At 46.4% G+C, this 18162-nt stretch overlaps 1 long non-coding RNA gene across 2 annotated transcripts in view; it reads left to right on the forward strand.

Moving 5' to 3' along the window:
* Nucleotides 1-18162, forward strand: part of LOC142749864 (uncharacterized) — a 38220-nt gene that overhangs the window by 16337 nt on the left and 3721 nt on the right. The window lies entirely within an intron of this gene.

Here is an 18162-nt window from a genome sequence, read left to right on the forward strand (position 1 = left end):
CGGGACGGATGAGGCATGAACTGGAGCTCGGCCAATTGGATGATGCGATGTCACCCCCCCTTTACTCAGACGAAAATCGGAATTCCCCGTGCACACATTGCCAATGCGGACAGCGCCAGAGGGAGTCCGGAGCATTGGAGGACGGTGAGCGGCGGGCCTCTACACGTGGACATGGGGGTCCGGCTGACGGGTTCACAGCCCCTGGGCAGCCTGGTGAGTTGACACCTACGTTACCATTTCCAGCTTTATTGATGTCGGGTATCGGTGTAGAGGGTGTCGCGGCGGTGGGCGGCGCGGCGGAGTCGGGGGTCTCGTCGCTACAGGCGGGTGCGGGGGATAGTTTGGCGGAGTTAGTGGGATGTTTAAAAGTGTTAGTGGGGCGGCTAGGTGGTTCCCCTTCCCAAGAACCGTCAGGTGTGGCGCCGGCCGCGGTGTGGGGGGGCAGTGTTGGAAGCGCTCCGGTTCGTCAAAACGGTGGGGGGTTGAATGCCGGGGCAGCGGTGGCAGTGGCGTCGGCGGTTCAAACAGACTCGCCAAAGGAGGTTGATAGGGTGCGTCTTGATGATCGTGCGCGCGGGGAGGTTTATGTTTGTTATGAGGGCCCGTTAGGGGCGCATTTAAAACAGGAGGTAAAGGAAAGGATTTGGAAAGACGAGTATGTGGAGATTTTTTCCTTGCTTCCGCTGGAGAAGTTTAATTTAGATAAGGTGAAGCGGGATGAAACAAAAAAGGATGAGGAAGAAAAGAGACGGTACAGGTTGATTCCAAAAACGTTCGTCAATTGGATGCAGGCTTTTGCAATTTTGGCGAGTGTTATTGGGGAAAAGGCGCCAGATAATTGTTCCGGCTTGTTTTGTTATTTGGATGCGGTGGGGGAGGCGCATCGGGTTTATGGGGGCCAGGCCTGGCTTCGTTACGATGAGCAGTTTAGGCAGAGGAAAGCGGTGCGGCCGAATATACGGTGGGACCATAAGGACATAGCCTTATGGTTGAAAGTGACGGCACTTTATAAGCAGGGGCAGTCCTTTCCCGGGAGCGGGAATGCAGCAGGAACTTCCGGCGGGGGTAGTCAGGCCTCAGGTTCAAAATTTGGGATGTGTTGGCAGTTCAATGAGGGGCAGTGCAAATTTGGAGCGACGTGTAAATTCAAGCATGCGTGTTCACATTGCAGCGGGCAGTCACATGGAGCGTCTAAATGTTTTAAGAAGGGTAAACGACAAGGGGGAGCCAGCGGTGCGTCTGGTTATGGGGGAGACTCCGGTGAAACTCATAAAGATGGCCCCCTTTCTAAGTAGGTACCCCAATAAGGAGGGGGCGCGGTTGATTAGTTTAGGTTTTGGTTACGGTTTCGTTATTCCGCCCCCTTTGCATGACCCCCTTTGCATGAGGTCCCTTTCACGCAGCGCAACCTTAAGTCGGCGTATCAGCATGCGGGGGTAGTCTCGGAAAAAATCCGGAAGGAGATTGATCTGGGCAGAATGGCGGGCCCTTTTAGCACGATCCCAGTTCCAGGTTTGGTGGTGTCACCGTTAGGGGTGGTTCCAAAACGGGAAGGTAACAAATTCCGGCTTATTCAGCATTTGTCCTTCCCGAAGGGGGCGTCGGTTAACGATGGCATTGACCAGGATCTCTGTTCTGTGGTCTACACGTCGTTTGATGCGGCGGTAGCGTTGGTACGTGGTTACGGAAGAGGGGCTCTGATGGCTAAAACTGATATTCAAGCGGCGTTTCGTTTGTTGCCGGTTCATCCGGACAGCCAGAGGTTTTTGGGATGTTATTGGGAAGGGGATTATTACATTGATCGATGCCTTCCCATGGGTTGTTCGTTGTCGTGCGCGTACTTTGAGGTGTTTAGTTCTTTTTTGGAATGGGTAGTCAGGGAGGTCGCGGGGGTGGAATCAGTTATTCACTATCTCGACGATTTCTGGTGCGTTGGCCCGTCGTGTTCGGGGGTTTGCGCAAATTTGTTGGAGACGGTCAATTGGGTGTCAAGGGAGTTCGGTGTACCCTTGGCTGTGGAAAAAACTGAGGGTCCGGTGACGACCATTTGTTTTTTGGGAATTACTATCGACTCCGTAGCAATGGAGTGCAGATTGCCGGAGGATAAGTTGGGGGATTTGCGGTTGGTAGTGGAGCGAGCGTGTCGGATTAGGAAAATTACGCTACGTGAATTGCAGTCCTTATTGGGGAAGTTGAATTTTGCTTGCCGCATCATGCCGATGGGCAGGGTTTTTTGTCGGCGGTTGGCAGCGGCGACGGCGGGGGTTCGGGAACCCCATCATTTCATTCGTCTGGCTGCAGAGCACAGGGAAGATTTACAGGTCTGGCTCCATTTTCTGGCACAGTATAATGGGCGCTCTCTTTGGATGTCCCGGGCGTTAGATAGCTTCGATTTGGAATTGTTCACTGACGCGTCTGGGGCGGTGGGGTTCGGGGCGTTCTTTAAAGGTCAATGGTGCGTGGAAAAATGGCCGGTTGCATGGGTGGAGGCGGGACTGACGCGTAACTTGGCCCTACTCGAACTGTTTCCCATCGTGGTGGCAGTCACCATTTGGGGAGACAGGTTCCGGGACAAAAAAGTGCGTTTTCATTGCGACAATTTGGGGGTGGTGATGGCTATAAATAATACTTCGGCGTCGTCCCCTCCAGTGGTTCGCTTGTTGCGTCAGTTGGTGCTTTCCTGTTTGAGTTTAAATGCATGGGTGGTGGCGGTGCTTGTTCCCGGGGTAGAGAATTGTATTGCTGACGCGCTTTCTCGCTCGCAGTGGGATCGTTTCCGGCAGCTGGTCCCGGACGCGGAGTTAACAGGGGTGGACTGTCCCAGTCATCTGTGGGAGCTGGTATCCAGGCGGCAGGTGCATTGATTAAACGTTCACTGGCCAGTGCGACGTGGTCGTCGTATGCGGCTGGATGGAGGCAATGGGAGGAGTGGGTGAGATCTTTGGGTGATGTGTGCTCGGATGATGATAGGATGGTGGCCTTGCTGTTTTGGTTGGGGGATGCGTTCGCCCGGGGTTGCACGGTCGCTAAGGTTAATCGCTTCGTGGCGGCCATTGCTTTCGGTTGTAAGTTACGGGGGTTGGCAGATATCACGAAGCGGTTCTTGGTGGGCCAGGCATTGAAGGGGCTGAGACGGGGTGTAGTGGTGAGGGATAAGAGGCGTCCCGTGTCATTTCAATTGTTGTGTTCCCTGGAGGGGGTGGTGCGGCAGGTGTGTCGTTCAGAGTATGAGAGCAAGCTTTTCCGGTTGGCTTTTGCGTTAGCCTTTTTTGGAGCTTTTCGGGTAGGGGAATTGGTTTCCCCCAGTTCGGTAAAAGCGGGGGGCTTGTTGCAGGATAATGTCGATTTGTATGAAGACAGGGTGGAGATAGTGTTGCGAAGGTCCAAAACGGACCAAGGAGGGGCAGGGCGTCGAGTGGTTTTGCTGGCGGTCCCAAAGAATCCGGTTTGTCCAGTGTTGTGTGTCAAGGAGTACTTGGCGGGTTTAGATCTCTCAGACGGGCCGTTGCTGCGGCACGAGGATGGCTCGTTTCTGTCGCGGTATCAGTTTATTTCGGTTTTCAGAAAGTGTCTGGTGGCTAGCGGGGTGCAGGCAGAGCAATACTCGTCTCATTCTTTCCGTATAGGGGCAGCGACGGAGGCGGTGAGATGGGGTTTAGATGATGCAGGCGTGCAGCGGATAGGGCGTTGGGAGTCGGCGCGTTTCCGTTCTTATGTGCGCTTGAACATGTTGTGATATATTGATGTATAGCATGTTCCGGGTGCGTGCGTTTCCGCCTGAGTATTGATGGTACGCGGCAGCAAGAGGTGGTGCGTGTATGTTCTTCATTTGTTTTGCAGGCCGTGACTCATGCATGGTGTGGATTATGGGACATTCTTTTGTGTACTGGGGTGCCCTTCGCGCGGATATACGGCCGGACGGTCGACAGCTCAGGATTCCGCGGGACGCGGCGGTTGTGAGGTGGATGGGTATACGGGGAATGACATGGAACAGGGTATTGCCCGAGTTTCACAATTTTGTACTGCTTGACAGGGCGCCGGAGGTACTGGTGTTGCATGTGGGAGGCAACGATTTGGGTATACGCCCTTTCCGGGAGTTGGTACGGGACGTCAAGCATGATTTGCTCTGCTTATGGGCAACTTATCCTAAATTGGTGACGGTGTGGTCTGAGATGGTCCCTAGGAAGAACTGGCGGATGGCCCGTTCTGTGGGAAAAATTAACAAGGCTCGCATTAAGGCTAATAGGGCCATATCGAGCTTCGTGACGCGTAATGGTGGGGTTGCGGTGCGCCACTGGGATCTGGAGGCTGGGACTGGCAGGTACTGGAGAGAGGACGGTGTGCACCTCAATGAGGTGGGGATGGATATGTGGAGTCTGGCTTTGACCGATGGAATTGAGCGAGCGGTGGGAGTGTGGAGGAGCTCGCAGGCGTGAGGTGGTCAAGGCCTGTTTCGCTTTGGCGGGGGGGAGTCCTTGAAGTAGGTCGTAAAAAGTGGTGGGGGGGAATGCATCACGGGATGCACCCCCAATTTGTCGGCTTCTTAGGGTGTTACCCCTTTTGAAAGCTGGGTTATATATATTTATATATATATGGTGGTCATCTGCAAAAAGGTAATTTGGTGCTCCTGGGCCGGGTTACGGCTGGGGGTAAGGTATTTGTGGGCAGATGGCCAAAATTAAGTATCGGTGGCTTCAAGGACTTGCCCCTGTCATTCTGGTTGGTTTATAATGTTATGACCCTGATAGGGTCGCAGTGGGTTATTTGTTGTTATGATGTATCCCCTTTTTTGGGGATTCAAAAATTTATGGTATTTAAAGTTATTGTTATTTAAATAATAAACGGCTGCTGTGGCCATTAAAATCCAACTCTGTTTCAGTGTCTGCTTTGAGAGGGTAGATTTACATAAGGGGAGAAGCGACTCGACTTATTTGAGTCAAGAAGAGGCCGTACTGAAAGAAGAGAAAAGGAATAAGGGAAGGCCTCCATGACTAAAATAGATGGGAGGGACACAGAGTTGGCTGGCCTATGAGAGGAAAAGGGGGGGGACAGCAGGAGGGCTTGAGTGAGAAGGGGTGGGGATTGAAGGGGATGTACCTGTTTCCTGTTTGTGCTCTCCCTCTCTTCGCCAGGACACAGAAGCAGGAACATGTTCCCGCCCGCCCGCCCTGATGTGGATCGGTTGACCGCGGCAAAAGGTTGCTGCGGATGGTGGTTCTTCTCGTCAAAGTTTATTTGCTTATTGACATTTGTCTTTGGGGAGGTTAAATTTTGTCATTGCAGCTGCGGGGGGGAGTCCTTGAAGTAGGTCGTAAAAAGTGGTGGGGGGGAATGCATCACGGGATGCACCCCCAATTTGTCGGCTTCTTAGGGTGTTACCCCTTTTGAAAGCTGGGTTATATATATTTATATATATATGGTGGTCATCTGCAAAAAGGTAATTTGGTGCTCCTGGGCCGGGTTACGGCTGGGGGTAAGGTATTTGTGGGCAGATGGCCAAAATTAAGTATCGGTGGCTTCAAGGACTTGCCCCTGTCATTCTGGTTGGTTTATAATGTTATGACCCTGATAGGGTCGCAGTGGGTTATTTGTTGTTATGATGTATCCCCTTTTTTGGGGATTCAAAAATTTATGGTATTTAAAGTTATTGTTATTTAAATAATAAACGGCTGCTGTGGCCATTAAAATCCAACTCTGTTTCAGTGTCTGCTTTGAGAGGGTAGATTTACATAAGGGGAGAAGCGACTCGACTTATTTGAGTCATGTGGATTAACCAGCCACAATTGCAGCTTCTTCTGTGTATAGGTGAAACATTTAGTTCAAACTTAAAAGGGTCGCCCCAATATTAACTTTTATTATCTATTCACAATTATGACCCCACAGATCACTAGAACGGGGGTCCGAATTCCCCGTTCCTCCTCACTGCACGACTACAGTGAAGAGGAGCTTGAGTGGAGAGCAGGACGAGGATGCAGTTTGCTGTTCCATTCAAAATCTATGGATCTGACAGAGATAGAGAAGAATAAATGGAGCGGCAGGGTGCAGGCTCGCCCTGCTCTCCATTCAACTTCCTCCTCACTGCCATTGTGTAGTGAGGAGTGATGTCGGGCGTTCAAGATCCCCGTTTTAGTAGTCAGTGGGTGTCCCAGTTATGGTTACCCCAGAGATCACACATTTATCACCTATACTGTGGATGGGTGATAAATGTTATTCTTGGGACGACCCCTTTTTTCCACATTTACTTGTAGAGTTTGATCAGAAGTTGGACCTCAATATCTGTTTCTAAAACTTCTCTGCATAGAAGAACATAAAAACGAATGTCTTATATGTATACAGACCGGTGAGTCCAACTTTTTTGCGGCACACGTGGCAACGGTTCACTTTCTTGAGTCAAGTCAAGTTCTATAAAAAAAACTTTTATCACTTGTCATGTGACTTGTTGCTTCAGAGTCAATACACCAGCCATGCAATATCTGACCATTTGTCACTTTAACCGGTTAAGGACTAGGCTGTTTGACAGCTAAGGGTATGTTCACATGTAGTCAACAAAAACGTCTGAAAATACAGAGCTGTTTTCAAGGGAAAACAGACCCTGCTTTTCAGACGTTTTTTTACCAACTCGCATTTTTCGCGGCGTTTTCGCGGCGTTTTTTACGTCCGTTTTTGGAGCTGTTTTCATTGGAGTCTATGAGAAAACAGCTCCAAAAACGTCCAAAGAAGTGTCCTGCACTTCTTTTGACGAGGCTGTATTTTTACGCGTCGTCGTTTGACAGCTGTCAAACGACGACGCGTAAATAACAGGTCGTCTGCACAGTACGTCGGCAAACCCATTCAAATGAATGGGCAGATGTTTGCCGACGTATTGTAGCCGTATTTTCAGACGTAAAACGAGGCATAATACGCCTCGTTTACGTCTGAAAATAGGTCGTGTGAACCCAGCCTTAGTGACCAGAGCAAATTTCACAATTTTGCTATGCGCTTCTTTACATGACTATAACTCTGCAGGTGAATAAAGTTCATCTTTGAATTTTACACTCTTTTTAAAGGACAGATAGGGCTTTGTTTTAGTGGCATTTGTCAGTATATATAATTTTTTTTTTTCTCTAAAGTGGGCAAAATTGGAAAAAAATGCAAGAATTTAGCAATTGCGTCAGTTTATGCTAGCATTTTTCACACACAGTATGGACCACGGACAAAATTCATCTCCTTTCACATTCTTCCACTTCTCCTGTGCATGGGGATACCAAATATGTGTACCTTATTCACTGTGCGGGCATGTGGCAGGGCTTGGCATAAAAGGAGGCTTTTTGGCCTTTTCGGTCCAGGTATTTTGCATTTGATTTTATAGCAGCTGTAATGATGGGGGTAAGGAAACAGACAAGTGAGCCCTAATCTACCCACCACTCAGTCCCTGCCTACTTGCAACGACCCGCCCTAGGCGACGGGGTACAACTGGGTGACGGTCCCTACGCTCAATAAGTGCACGACAGACAAACAGACAAGGGTACACAGAAGCAAGTGAAAAGGGGCAGTTGCCCACGGCAACACCGTGAGCAACAAGAGTGGTGAACGAGCCGAGTCAAACCAGGAGTGTACGAGGTACCAAACGCAGAGCAGGAGAGTAGTGAACAAGCCGAGTCAAACCAGGAGTGCACGAGGTACCAAACGCAGAGCAGGAGAGTAGTCAGTAAGCCAGGGTCAATATGAAGCAGGGTCAAATGGTACAAGAAGCTGCAGCAGGGCCAGGAAACAAAATGAGAAGCAAGGAGGAACAGGAAAGGCAGGTATAAATAGACAGAGGGCGGGAGCTAGCTCCGTCTGGCCAGGCTGTGATAGGCTCTCCCACTCCTAAGCCTGCCATCCTGAGTGGTGGAAGATGGAGTCAGTCTCACAGACATAGAAGCAGGTGCAGACTGATTACCTATGGGCGTGGATACAGAAGCTGTGCCTGGCAGATCCTTAACAGCAGCATACTGTTTTCTGGGGGGCATAATGCTGCTGAAAGATTAGAAACACCCCATAAATGACTTCATTCACACAAGTAGACCCCACAAGGTTTTCTTCAAGGGGTTTATCATATTTTTTGCAAGTCCAGTTTTCTTCTGAAAGTTTCTTGAATAAGATGGAACAAAATAAAATCAGCTTTTTTTTAGCAAATGCATCAGTTTAGGCTAGTATTTTTCACACACGATATAGACCACAGACAAAATTCATCTCCTTTCACATTCTTCCCCTTCTCCCGTGCATGATGATACCAAATATGTGTGCCTTATTCACTGTGCGGGCATGTGCCAGGGCTTGGCATAAAAGGAGGCTTTATGGCCTTTTCGGTCCAGGAATTCTGCACTTGATTTTATAGCCGCATACTGTTTTCTGGGGGGTCTAATGCTGCTGAAACATTAGAAACACCCCATAAATTACTTCATTCACACAAGTAGACCCCACAAGGTTTCCTTCAAGGGGTTTATCATATTTTTAGACAGTCCAGTTTTCTTCTGAAAGTTTCTTGAAATATGTGTGTCTTATTTATCACATAGAGATGTAGGAGGGCGGACGATGGAAGAAGCTTATTTCACAAATCGCCTTTTTTCAAAGCTGGTTTTACAAAACTCAACAGAGTTTCTATAACACTTCCAAAATATCTGCTCTTGAAGCAGAAATCCCAAAATATTCATCTAGGGGTATAATGGGAATTTATTTTTTTGGGTTTTCTAAAATAAGAAATTGCAGGTTTATGCAAATGGAGCTCTCCAGCAGATGAACTTTAGAGAATATGCAAACATGACATCCACCCCCCACCCATTCCCTCCCTCACCCTTGGAGTAAAATCAGGGGAAAAATAAAAATGTAATGTAGGGCAAATATATTTTCAACTAATTAACTAAAATCTAATAATTCAGAACAGTGTGGTATTTTTTTAAACATGGCTCAATGCACAGGCCTGGTTGTGATGGACATGAGGGACAGAAATATCGGGAATCTTTGCGGTGCCCGTCTTTTCTGCAGATGCGGGACCTTTTCTGGGGGTTGCATCTGGTTGGTGTTGGGGGAATCCGACTGATGAAGTGTCTTTCAGTCAGTCGCGTGACATCCTCAGACTGCGGGCATTCTCTGGTGTCCTGAACATCAAAAATGAGGCCTTCAATAATTTTCCCCTGGAAATCCAGGTATGTGTCTCTGCCTCTGTTTTTTTTGTAGAGCACAAATGAATTGTGGATGGCCACCTGTAACAGATAAATGGCCACTTTTTTGTACCAGGTTTTTGTTTTTCGCTTCAATGAATAGGGCTGTAAAACCTGGTCGCTTAAATCCACCCCCCCCCCCATGTACTTGTTATATTCGGACACGCTCACTGGCTTGTGCTTGTCCGATGTTGCCCCCCTTTCCCTCACTGCCACTGTTCCTGCGGTATGAATCGTGCTTGGCACATACACATCTTTGCGATCCCTGAACTTGACCGCCAGCAATTCTTCAGATGCATAAGCACAGGAGTCCCCCTTTACCATGCGCTTCCCCACTAATTGCTGCGGAAAACAAATTCGTTTTTTGCGCATGGTACCACATGCCCCAGTCCTTGCAGCATGCAAATGCCTAAACAGGGGCACACTGGAATAAAAATAATCGCAGTACAGGTGGTACTCCTGGTGAAGCAGAGGCTGCATTATCTCCCATACGATCTTATTGCTGGTGGAAAGATCAGGGGAGCATCCAGGAACATTTATTGTGCGGTCCCGCCCTTCATAAATCCTGAAGGCGGTGGTATATCCTGAGCCGCTTTCACACAATTTATAAAGCTTAACGCCATATCTTGCCCTTTTGGAAGGTAGATATTGGCGAAAGCTAAGTCTGCCATGAAAGTTGAAGAGGGATTCGTCCACGCTTACATTCTGCTCAGGGGTGTAGAGTTGCAGGAATAAATTATTGAGGGAATTTATCAGTGGACTTATTTTGAACAACCGATCACGGTTTGCATTGGTACTTGGGCGGGGGGGCCTGTGCGTTGTTGAAGTGGAGGAACCTCATTATTGTCTCATAACGAGACCTGGGCATTACTGCAGAATACACTGGGGTGGCTTGGGCGGGTCTTGTTGACCAGTAAGACCTAATGGAGGGCTTTTTTACAACACCCATATTTAGGATGAGCCCCAATTTTTTTTTTCATTCCAGCAAATTGGTGGGCGTCCAATCTCTGGCATGGGTGGACGAAGGTTTCTGCCTTATATATTGAACAGCATATAAATTAGTTTCGTGGACAATCATATTTAGGAGGTCGTCAGTTATAAATAAATGGAAGTAATCCATTTGGACAAAATTTGTATTGTCCACGGTTATACCAGGAGTGGCAGTAAATCTGTGGATTCTAGACCCAAAAGATGGAGCAGGTGCCCATACAAGAGCCTGAACTGGAGGGACCAGGCTGTCCCGTGCTACAGCGCTACTTGGCCCTGCGCTTTCATGTTCTGCAGTTTCAACTGCATCAGGGACAACGTCCCCTGAAGATGAACCTGAAGTGACGCTGTCATCGTCACTACCTAAAACAGGTTCCATCTCGGACGCCATCTCTGATGCGGTCTACGACTCAGACCACAGCATGGCGTATACCTCCTCAGCGCTAAAAAACTTTCTCGCCATAACGTCGCTAACACTAACTAAACAAACTTTTTTTTTTTTATAAAACACACAAACTAACTGGTATATATATCTACACTACCGCTAACAAAAAAATAAACCGCTATTGCTATATATATTATATATATGTGGATATATATATAATTATATACTCCCTACCTGCCTATTCTAATAGAATAAAAGAAAGAAAGGTAGATAAAAAAAAAGATAGATGGATAGATTGTATAGATAGATAGAAATCTATCTATACAGAGAATGTTTTATAGTGTAACTGTATTTTTTTTGTAACTGTAATCTTGTATTCTTCTGGCAGCAATTCTCTCGAGTCTCTTCTTCTCCTCACACTGAAACAATGTGCGAGGAGAAGAAAAGAGGCAGGAGATTTGCTGCCAGAAAAGTCAAAATAAAACAAATGTGATCGCTGTGATAGGTTTTCACAGCGACCACATGTTCAGGGACCATCAGATTGGTCCCTGATACTCTGCCCAGTGCCCAGAGCTGTTGGTAACAGCGTGGGCACAGGGCTGTGTGCACGCGATCGCGCGTGCACTGTTTATGAAGTGCCGTCGTAATTAGTCTATACGGCGGACTTCAGAGACCCTGACCGTAAAAATACAGCCAGCAGTCTGGAACCTGTTAAAGGTGCCATCCCAATTATCTGCACAAGGATCAGAGATTGTGGGTTTGATCTTTTGGAAATAGTTTCTGCTGTTCCGCTTTCCATATTGTACCGTCTTTCTTTAGGTGTCCCTGTTTGTTGCTCGTTTCCTTCTTTTGATATTTTGTCTCTGCAGCTTTAAGATCTATTCCAGTGTCACTTGATGTGGAGTGCTGCATAATTTCATTTCTTCGCTGGTATTCATCTACTAGCCGGGTCTTCACACATTCTAGTGTCAGATCTGCCTCCGGTCTTGTCTCCAGCGCATTGATCAGTGCAGCGTATGAGTCCGGTAACTACATAGCAGGATGGCTACAACATGGCTGTCTTTAATGTCCTCACTGACTGACCTCAGTTGTGCAGCCGCCTCCAGCATTGCATTCCCTCCTGCAGATCTTTTTCTATGTTGTGTCTCATTTTATACAGTTTTCTCTGCAGAAATAACTTTCTATTTACCCTGGATCTCTCATGCAGCTTCTGCAGTGCGTCCCACATGACTTTTGCAGCGCTGTCATGTCTGATGTGGATAAGTTGGTCGTCCTCCACTAATAAGCTTATGGTGGCCCTGGCCTGTCTGTTTTTCTTGTCCCTTTCCTGATAATTGATCTCTGGTCTCTCTGTAGTAATGACCTCCCGCAAGTCATCTCTGGATAGTAACATTTCCACTTTACACTTCCATAGCTGGTACTTGTCATTGTTCAGTTTGGCCACTGTAAGTCTCAGCTCTGAGCTGCCGGCATCTTCCTTTATATGTTACTTGTATTCAGGAGATGAGACCTCTGGATGATTCCTGGTATCAGTCTGATCACCGAGCTGTGCTGTTCTGTTCCTTGTCTGTGGCTGGGCCCATAACCTGTTGCAGTATTTGCAGCTTTCAGCAGCATTCAGACATTGTGGGAGAATCAAACTGGTTTTTACTTGGGACAAACAGCAACCAACATCAGTAACAATATCAAGATGGAGAATACCAGAGATAACCTACACATCATCACTAGAGGAGCTACACATAGATAATAACTAATAGTTAACACAGCGCCATCTACTGTCAGTTCAAGATAGTTCCTCCAGCATTAAACTGCAGATGTAATATTCCAACAAAAAGGAGGAAGCTGTAATAAAGGGTCATATGAGATAAGCCGACTATGTCGGTTAGGCAAGCAAGTCAGAGGCAGGTTCGGATCCTCATCTGAGGAGGAGGCCGTCATCTCTGTCCCAGCATAAGGTGGTGTGTGTAAAAAGTCATTCCACTCAGTAATTTTCCAGGGTACCGGGCTAGAGTAGAAACACTGGCACATCCTCACCTTGTCCGGCTGGAAGCAGTTTATCTGCATCAGATAAGGGAGTTTTATTTTCCACCCTGCTAGGTCGACATGAGGCTCCTCCGCCATCTTGGGGCAGATGCCCTTTGTTAGCGTCTCCATATTTCCCACTCTTTCCAGTGAAGGGCCGGTCTTGAAGCTTCTGCAAATCTGACTCACTTGACAGAGGGGACATCATTCTGTTCCGTAACTTCCATGAGCGGACTGTTATGAAGCTGTGCTCCCTGCAGGCTGGAAGATGCTATCAGCACGGCAGGTAATGGCGGTGAGGTGGGTCTGTCTGATCCCGAGTCAGGCCTCATTTACACGAGCGTAATATACGCGTGTGCGACGCGCGTGCTTTTCACGCGTGTCGTACACACATATATTACTCTATGGGGCAGTGCAGACAATGCGTGAATTTTGCGCAGCGCGAGTGCGTTGCGTAAAACTCACGACATGTTCTATAATCGTGTGTTTTTCGCGCATCACGCACCCATTGAAGTCAATGTGTGCGTGAAAACCACGCATGCCGCACGGAAGCACTTACGTGCAAACTGCGTGATTCGCTCAAGAGCTGTCAAACTGAATGTAAACAGAAAAGCACCACGTGTTTTTCTGTTTACAAACATCCGAACGGAGTGTCTTAGAGATGAGCGAACCGAACTTCACCGGGTTCGGCCGAACTCGTTTTGACCGAACCCGGCAGGAGACAGTCACTGTCCAAGGTGCTGAAAGAGTTAAACTGGTTCAGCACTCTGGACAGTGACTTCCGATCCCAATATACGTGAACGTGTAAAAAAAAAAAAGTTCTGACTTACCGATAACTCCCGGCTTCTTCCTCCAGTCTGACCTCCCGGGATGACAATTCAGTCCAAGTGACAGCTGCAGCCAATCACAAGCCAAGCACAGGCTGCAGCGGTCACATGGACTGCCGCGTCATCCAGGGAGGTGGGGCCAGATGTCAAGAGAGGCGCGTCACCAAGGACGCGTCACCAAGGACGCATCACCAAGGCAACGGCCGGGAAGTTCTCGGTAAGTACGAACCTCTTTTTTTTAAAACAGGTTACTCGATATGGTGATCGGAATTCACTGTCGAGGGTGCTGAAAGAGTTACTGCCGATCAGTTAACTCTTTCAGCACCCTGGACAGTGGCTGACGTCGACTAGCCTCATCTCTATGATGGCGGCTGCGCGAAAATCACGCAGCCGTGCATCATACACTGATGACACACGGAGCTGTCAAGTGCCTTTTGCGCACGCAAAACGCTGCGTTTTTTGCGTGCGCAAAACGCACACGCTCGTGTAAATGAGGCCTCACTGTCTCCTGTGAGCGGCAGGTCTGAAGCAGCTGGAAGAAGTTAGAAATAGGCATTTCAGATGCACTTGCTTTTTGAGAACATTTTAGCCCCTTAATGACCGGGCCATTTTGCACGTTAATGACCAAGGATTATTTTTTGTTTTTTCACGGTCACATTCCAAGAGTCGTAACTTTTTTTTTTATTCCGTCGACATAGCCGTATAAGGGCTTGTTTTTTGCGGGACGAGTTGTATTTGTAATTGTACCATTTTTAGATGCTTATAATATATTGATTAACTTTTATTAACTTTATTTTAGGAGAGAATTGAAAATAAGCAGCTATTCCAGCATTAATTTTCACGTTATAAATTTACGCCGTTTACTATGCAGCGTAAATAACATGTTAATTTTATTCTATGGGTCGGCACGATTACGGGGATACCAAATATGTAAAGGTTTTATATGTTTTCCGACGTTTGCACAATAAAAACCCTTTTAGAAAAAAATTACTTGTTTTTGCATCGCCGCATTCCAAGAGACGTAATTTTTGTATTTTTCCGTCAATGTGGCCATATGTGGGCTTGATTTTTGCGGGCCAATGTGTCGTTTTCATTAGTACTATCTTGGGGTACATAGGACTTATAGATTAACTTTTATTTATTTTTTTTATGGGGGGAATATGAGAAAAGAGACAATTTTGCCGTAGTTTTTTGCGTTTTTTCCGAACGCCGCTCATCCGGTGGTTTAATTAATGCGTTCAATTTATTGTTCAAGTCATTACGATCGCGGGGATACCATATATGTGTATGTGTTATTTGTTTTGAGACTTTTACTAAATAAAACCACTCTTTGGGCAAAAAAAATTGTTTTATTTGATTTTGACTGTATTTATTTTTTTTTTCACAAACTTTATTTAACTGGGGACTTCACTATGCGATCTGCCGATCGCATATATAATGCTTTAGTGTACTTAGTATACCAAAGCATTATTGCCTGTCAGTGTAAATCTGACAGGCAATCTGTTAGGCCATGCCTCTGGCATCGCCTAACAGGCATTTGCTGAAGGCAGACCTGGGGGTCTTTGTTAGGCCCCCGGCTGCCATGGAAACCCGACGGCGACCTGCGATTTGTTTGCGATTTGTTTCTACAATACAGAAGTAATTTAACACAAAGATGTCCCCGGCCCCACATTTCTTATTATCATTCATAATGACATAGATATATATGTAGTTTCTACAACACAGAAGTAATGTCACACAAAGATGTCCCCGACCCCACATTTCTTATTATCATTCATAATGGCATAGATACTGTATGCTGGAAGCGATGGTGCCCGTATTATACCAGGACAACACTTTCCCGGCAAAATTCCCAAAACTACAAAGGTGCGGAGTGTGGACCAAAAGGGGCATAAGAAAGGACGCCATATATCAGTGCGACACCGGCCTGTACAGAAAGGATTGCTTCACAGCATAACACACATCTATGGATTTTTTTTTTTCTTTTTTACCTTATTATTATACCACCCGACTATGCCCCTGATGTACTCTGCCCAGCTCACATATGCCCCACATTATAAACTGAAACACCAGCTAAACTCCAAACAAAACTATTACCAAGCAAAATCCACGCTCCAAAAGCCAAATGGTGCTCCCCCCCCCCTTCTGAGCCCTACAGTGTGCCCAAACAGCTGTTTACTTCCACATATATGGCATCGCCATACCTGGGAGAACACTTTTAACAATTTTTGGGTGTGTATCCCCAGTGGTACAAGCTGGGCACGACATATTTGCCACTGAATTGGCATATCTAGGGAAAAATTTTAATTTGCACCTTCCGCAGCGCAATAATTTATGAAAAAGACACGTGGGGTGAAAGTGCTCACTACACCCCTTAATAAATAGTTTCCAAAATGGGGTCACTTGTCAGGGGTTTCTTTTATTATTTCACATCAGAGCCTCTGCAATTGTGAATCAATACTTTATATGTCGCCAAATTAGGCCTCAATTTTACATGGTACTCTTTCACTCCTGAGCCTGGTCGAATGTTCAGGCAAAAGATTAGGGTCACATGTAGGGTGATTCTAAAACAGGGAAACACAGCATAATAATTACAGAGCTGTCTTGTTATTGTGGCACAAGCTGGGCACCACATATTGGCATACCTAAAAAAATTTGGCTCCCGGTTCTAGTGGTGGCCATCTTTATCTCGTGATGTGAGTTCCTATGTCTCTGCTTGTGATATCTGCGCTCGTGCTAAGACTCCTTTAATTCGTCTTATGGGTGGACTACTACCATAGTCTGTTCCACAGAAACCTTGCTCTCATCTGTTTATGGATTTTATCACCGATTTGGCTCCCTCTGAAGAGAAAACTGTCATTTGGGCTGTGGAGGACCGTTTCAATAAAATGTGTCATTTCATTCCATTGCCGCAACTCCCTGATTCCAAATCTCTGTTTAAATTATTTATTGATCAAGTGGTTAGTCTGCATCGTATTCTGGAAAATATTGTCTCAGATAGAAGTGTACAATTTGTGGCTAGTTTCTGGAGCGCTTTCTGTAAGAAACTTGGTGTACAGTTATCCTGAGACCAATGGTCAAACCGTGCGTTTTAAATCAAACCTTGGAACAATATCTTAGGTGTTATATTGCTGATAACCAGGTTGAATGGGTGTCATATCTTCCTTTAGCAGAGTTTGCTATAAATAATCGCCACCATGTTTCTCTCTATACCTCGCAGTTTTTCTGTAATTATGGTTTTCATCCTCGTTTTGGTTCATTTTCCGCCTCTTCTAGTGATAACCCTGAGGTAGAAGTTGAATAAAATAAACTGTGCACAGTTTGGGCTCAGGTTCAATTGAACCTGAGGAACTTCCAAGTTATTCAAAAGAAAAATGCTAACAAAAAACGTACGGTGGGTCCTGTGTTTAGTGAGGGTGAAAAGGTGTGGCTTTCTACTAAAAAATCTGCGACTTAAAGTGCCTTCTCGTAAGTTTGCCCCAGATTTATTGGTCCATATGAAATTGTTTAAATTATTAACCCTGTATCTTTTCGTCTGGCTCTTCTTCTTTTAAAGTTCATGATGTTTTTCACAACTATCTCCTAAAAAATTTTATTACACCATCTAATCCACTCAGGAAACCTCCTCCTCCAGTTCAGGTAGACGGAGATATGGAGTTTGAGGTTCAGAGGATTGTGGATTCTAGAATGGTCAGGGGTACTCTCCAGTACTCTGTGCAATGGAAGGGGTATGGGCCAGAAGACCGAACTTGGGTTCTTGCCCATTCAGTACATGCTAGTAGTTTAGTTGGGATTTTTCATTCAAAGTTTCCTTTGAAACCTAGGCCAAGGTTTAAGAGTCCAGTGAAAGGGGGGTACTATTAGGAAAACACCTGTTCCCCTAGGATTACCAGGACTACTGTTCTAGCTTCTGGGCGGTCCTGGTTTTACTTTAAGCCTATCTCTTTTCTCTGTCCTTCTGCCTCTCAGGTGTAGGGTTAGTATTTATACCCGACTTCCTCCACCTGTACTTTACTTGTGATTTTCCTGTCTGTATGTGTTTTGACCAAGTTACTTACCTACACCCTTTATCTCTGACTTCTGGACTTCTTGGAAATCGACCTTGGCATGTATTTGGATAACCCTTTGTTTACCAGTTTTGATTATCTGAACTCTGCTTTACCTGATATCCATTTGTTTACTGTTTTGGACATTCTGGCTGTCTGGTTCCTGTTCAGGTTTGCCTGCATTGCACCTCTTATCCAACACTAAACTCTGCTAAGACAACCTGGGTTCTATGCAGCAAAAATCATCCTGCCTTGCGGTCGGCTCTGGCGATAACCTTAGAGTAGTCTTAGACTCTGTCGATCAGAGTTGTGACGGATTTGAGGTTGCGGATTTATTTGTACGCTTTCTACCGGCAGTCTCTAGCAGCCCGTGGGGAATTGCTGAACTTGCAATTCCATAACAGGAAAGTTTAGTTTGGAGACAGGACTATGTGACTCTTCAGCATAGCGGCACCACCCCATGACCCTTTATAGAGGAATTAGCATACAGCGTGCACTGTTTTAAAAAGTTGACTATATACAATGAAGAGCGCCGCAGCATCTTCATTGTATACATGTTTCTTCCCCTGGTTGGTACACGCGCCATTACATTTGTAAGCTATTGCACCACAGTCCCATTCATACAGCTAATTGGCAGGGAGGGGGAGAGAGAGTCAGATCCCCACCGATCTTATATTGTGTTCCCTGAAAAGGTGCTCCAAGCAGGGTAAAAC

The sequence above is a fragment of the Rhinoderma darwinii genome, chromosome 3 (genome assembly GCF_050947455.1).
Source record: "Rhinoderma darwinii isolate aRhiDar2 chromosome 3, aRhiDar2.hap1, whole genome shotgun sequence".
Classification (NCBI taxonomy): Eukaryota; Metazoa; Chordata; class Amphibia; order Anura; family Rhinodermatidae; genus Rhinoderma; species Rhinoderma darwinii.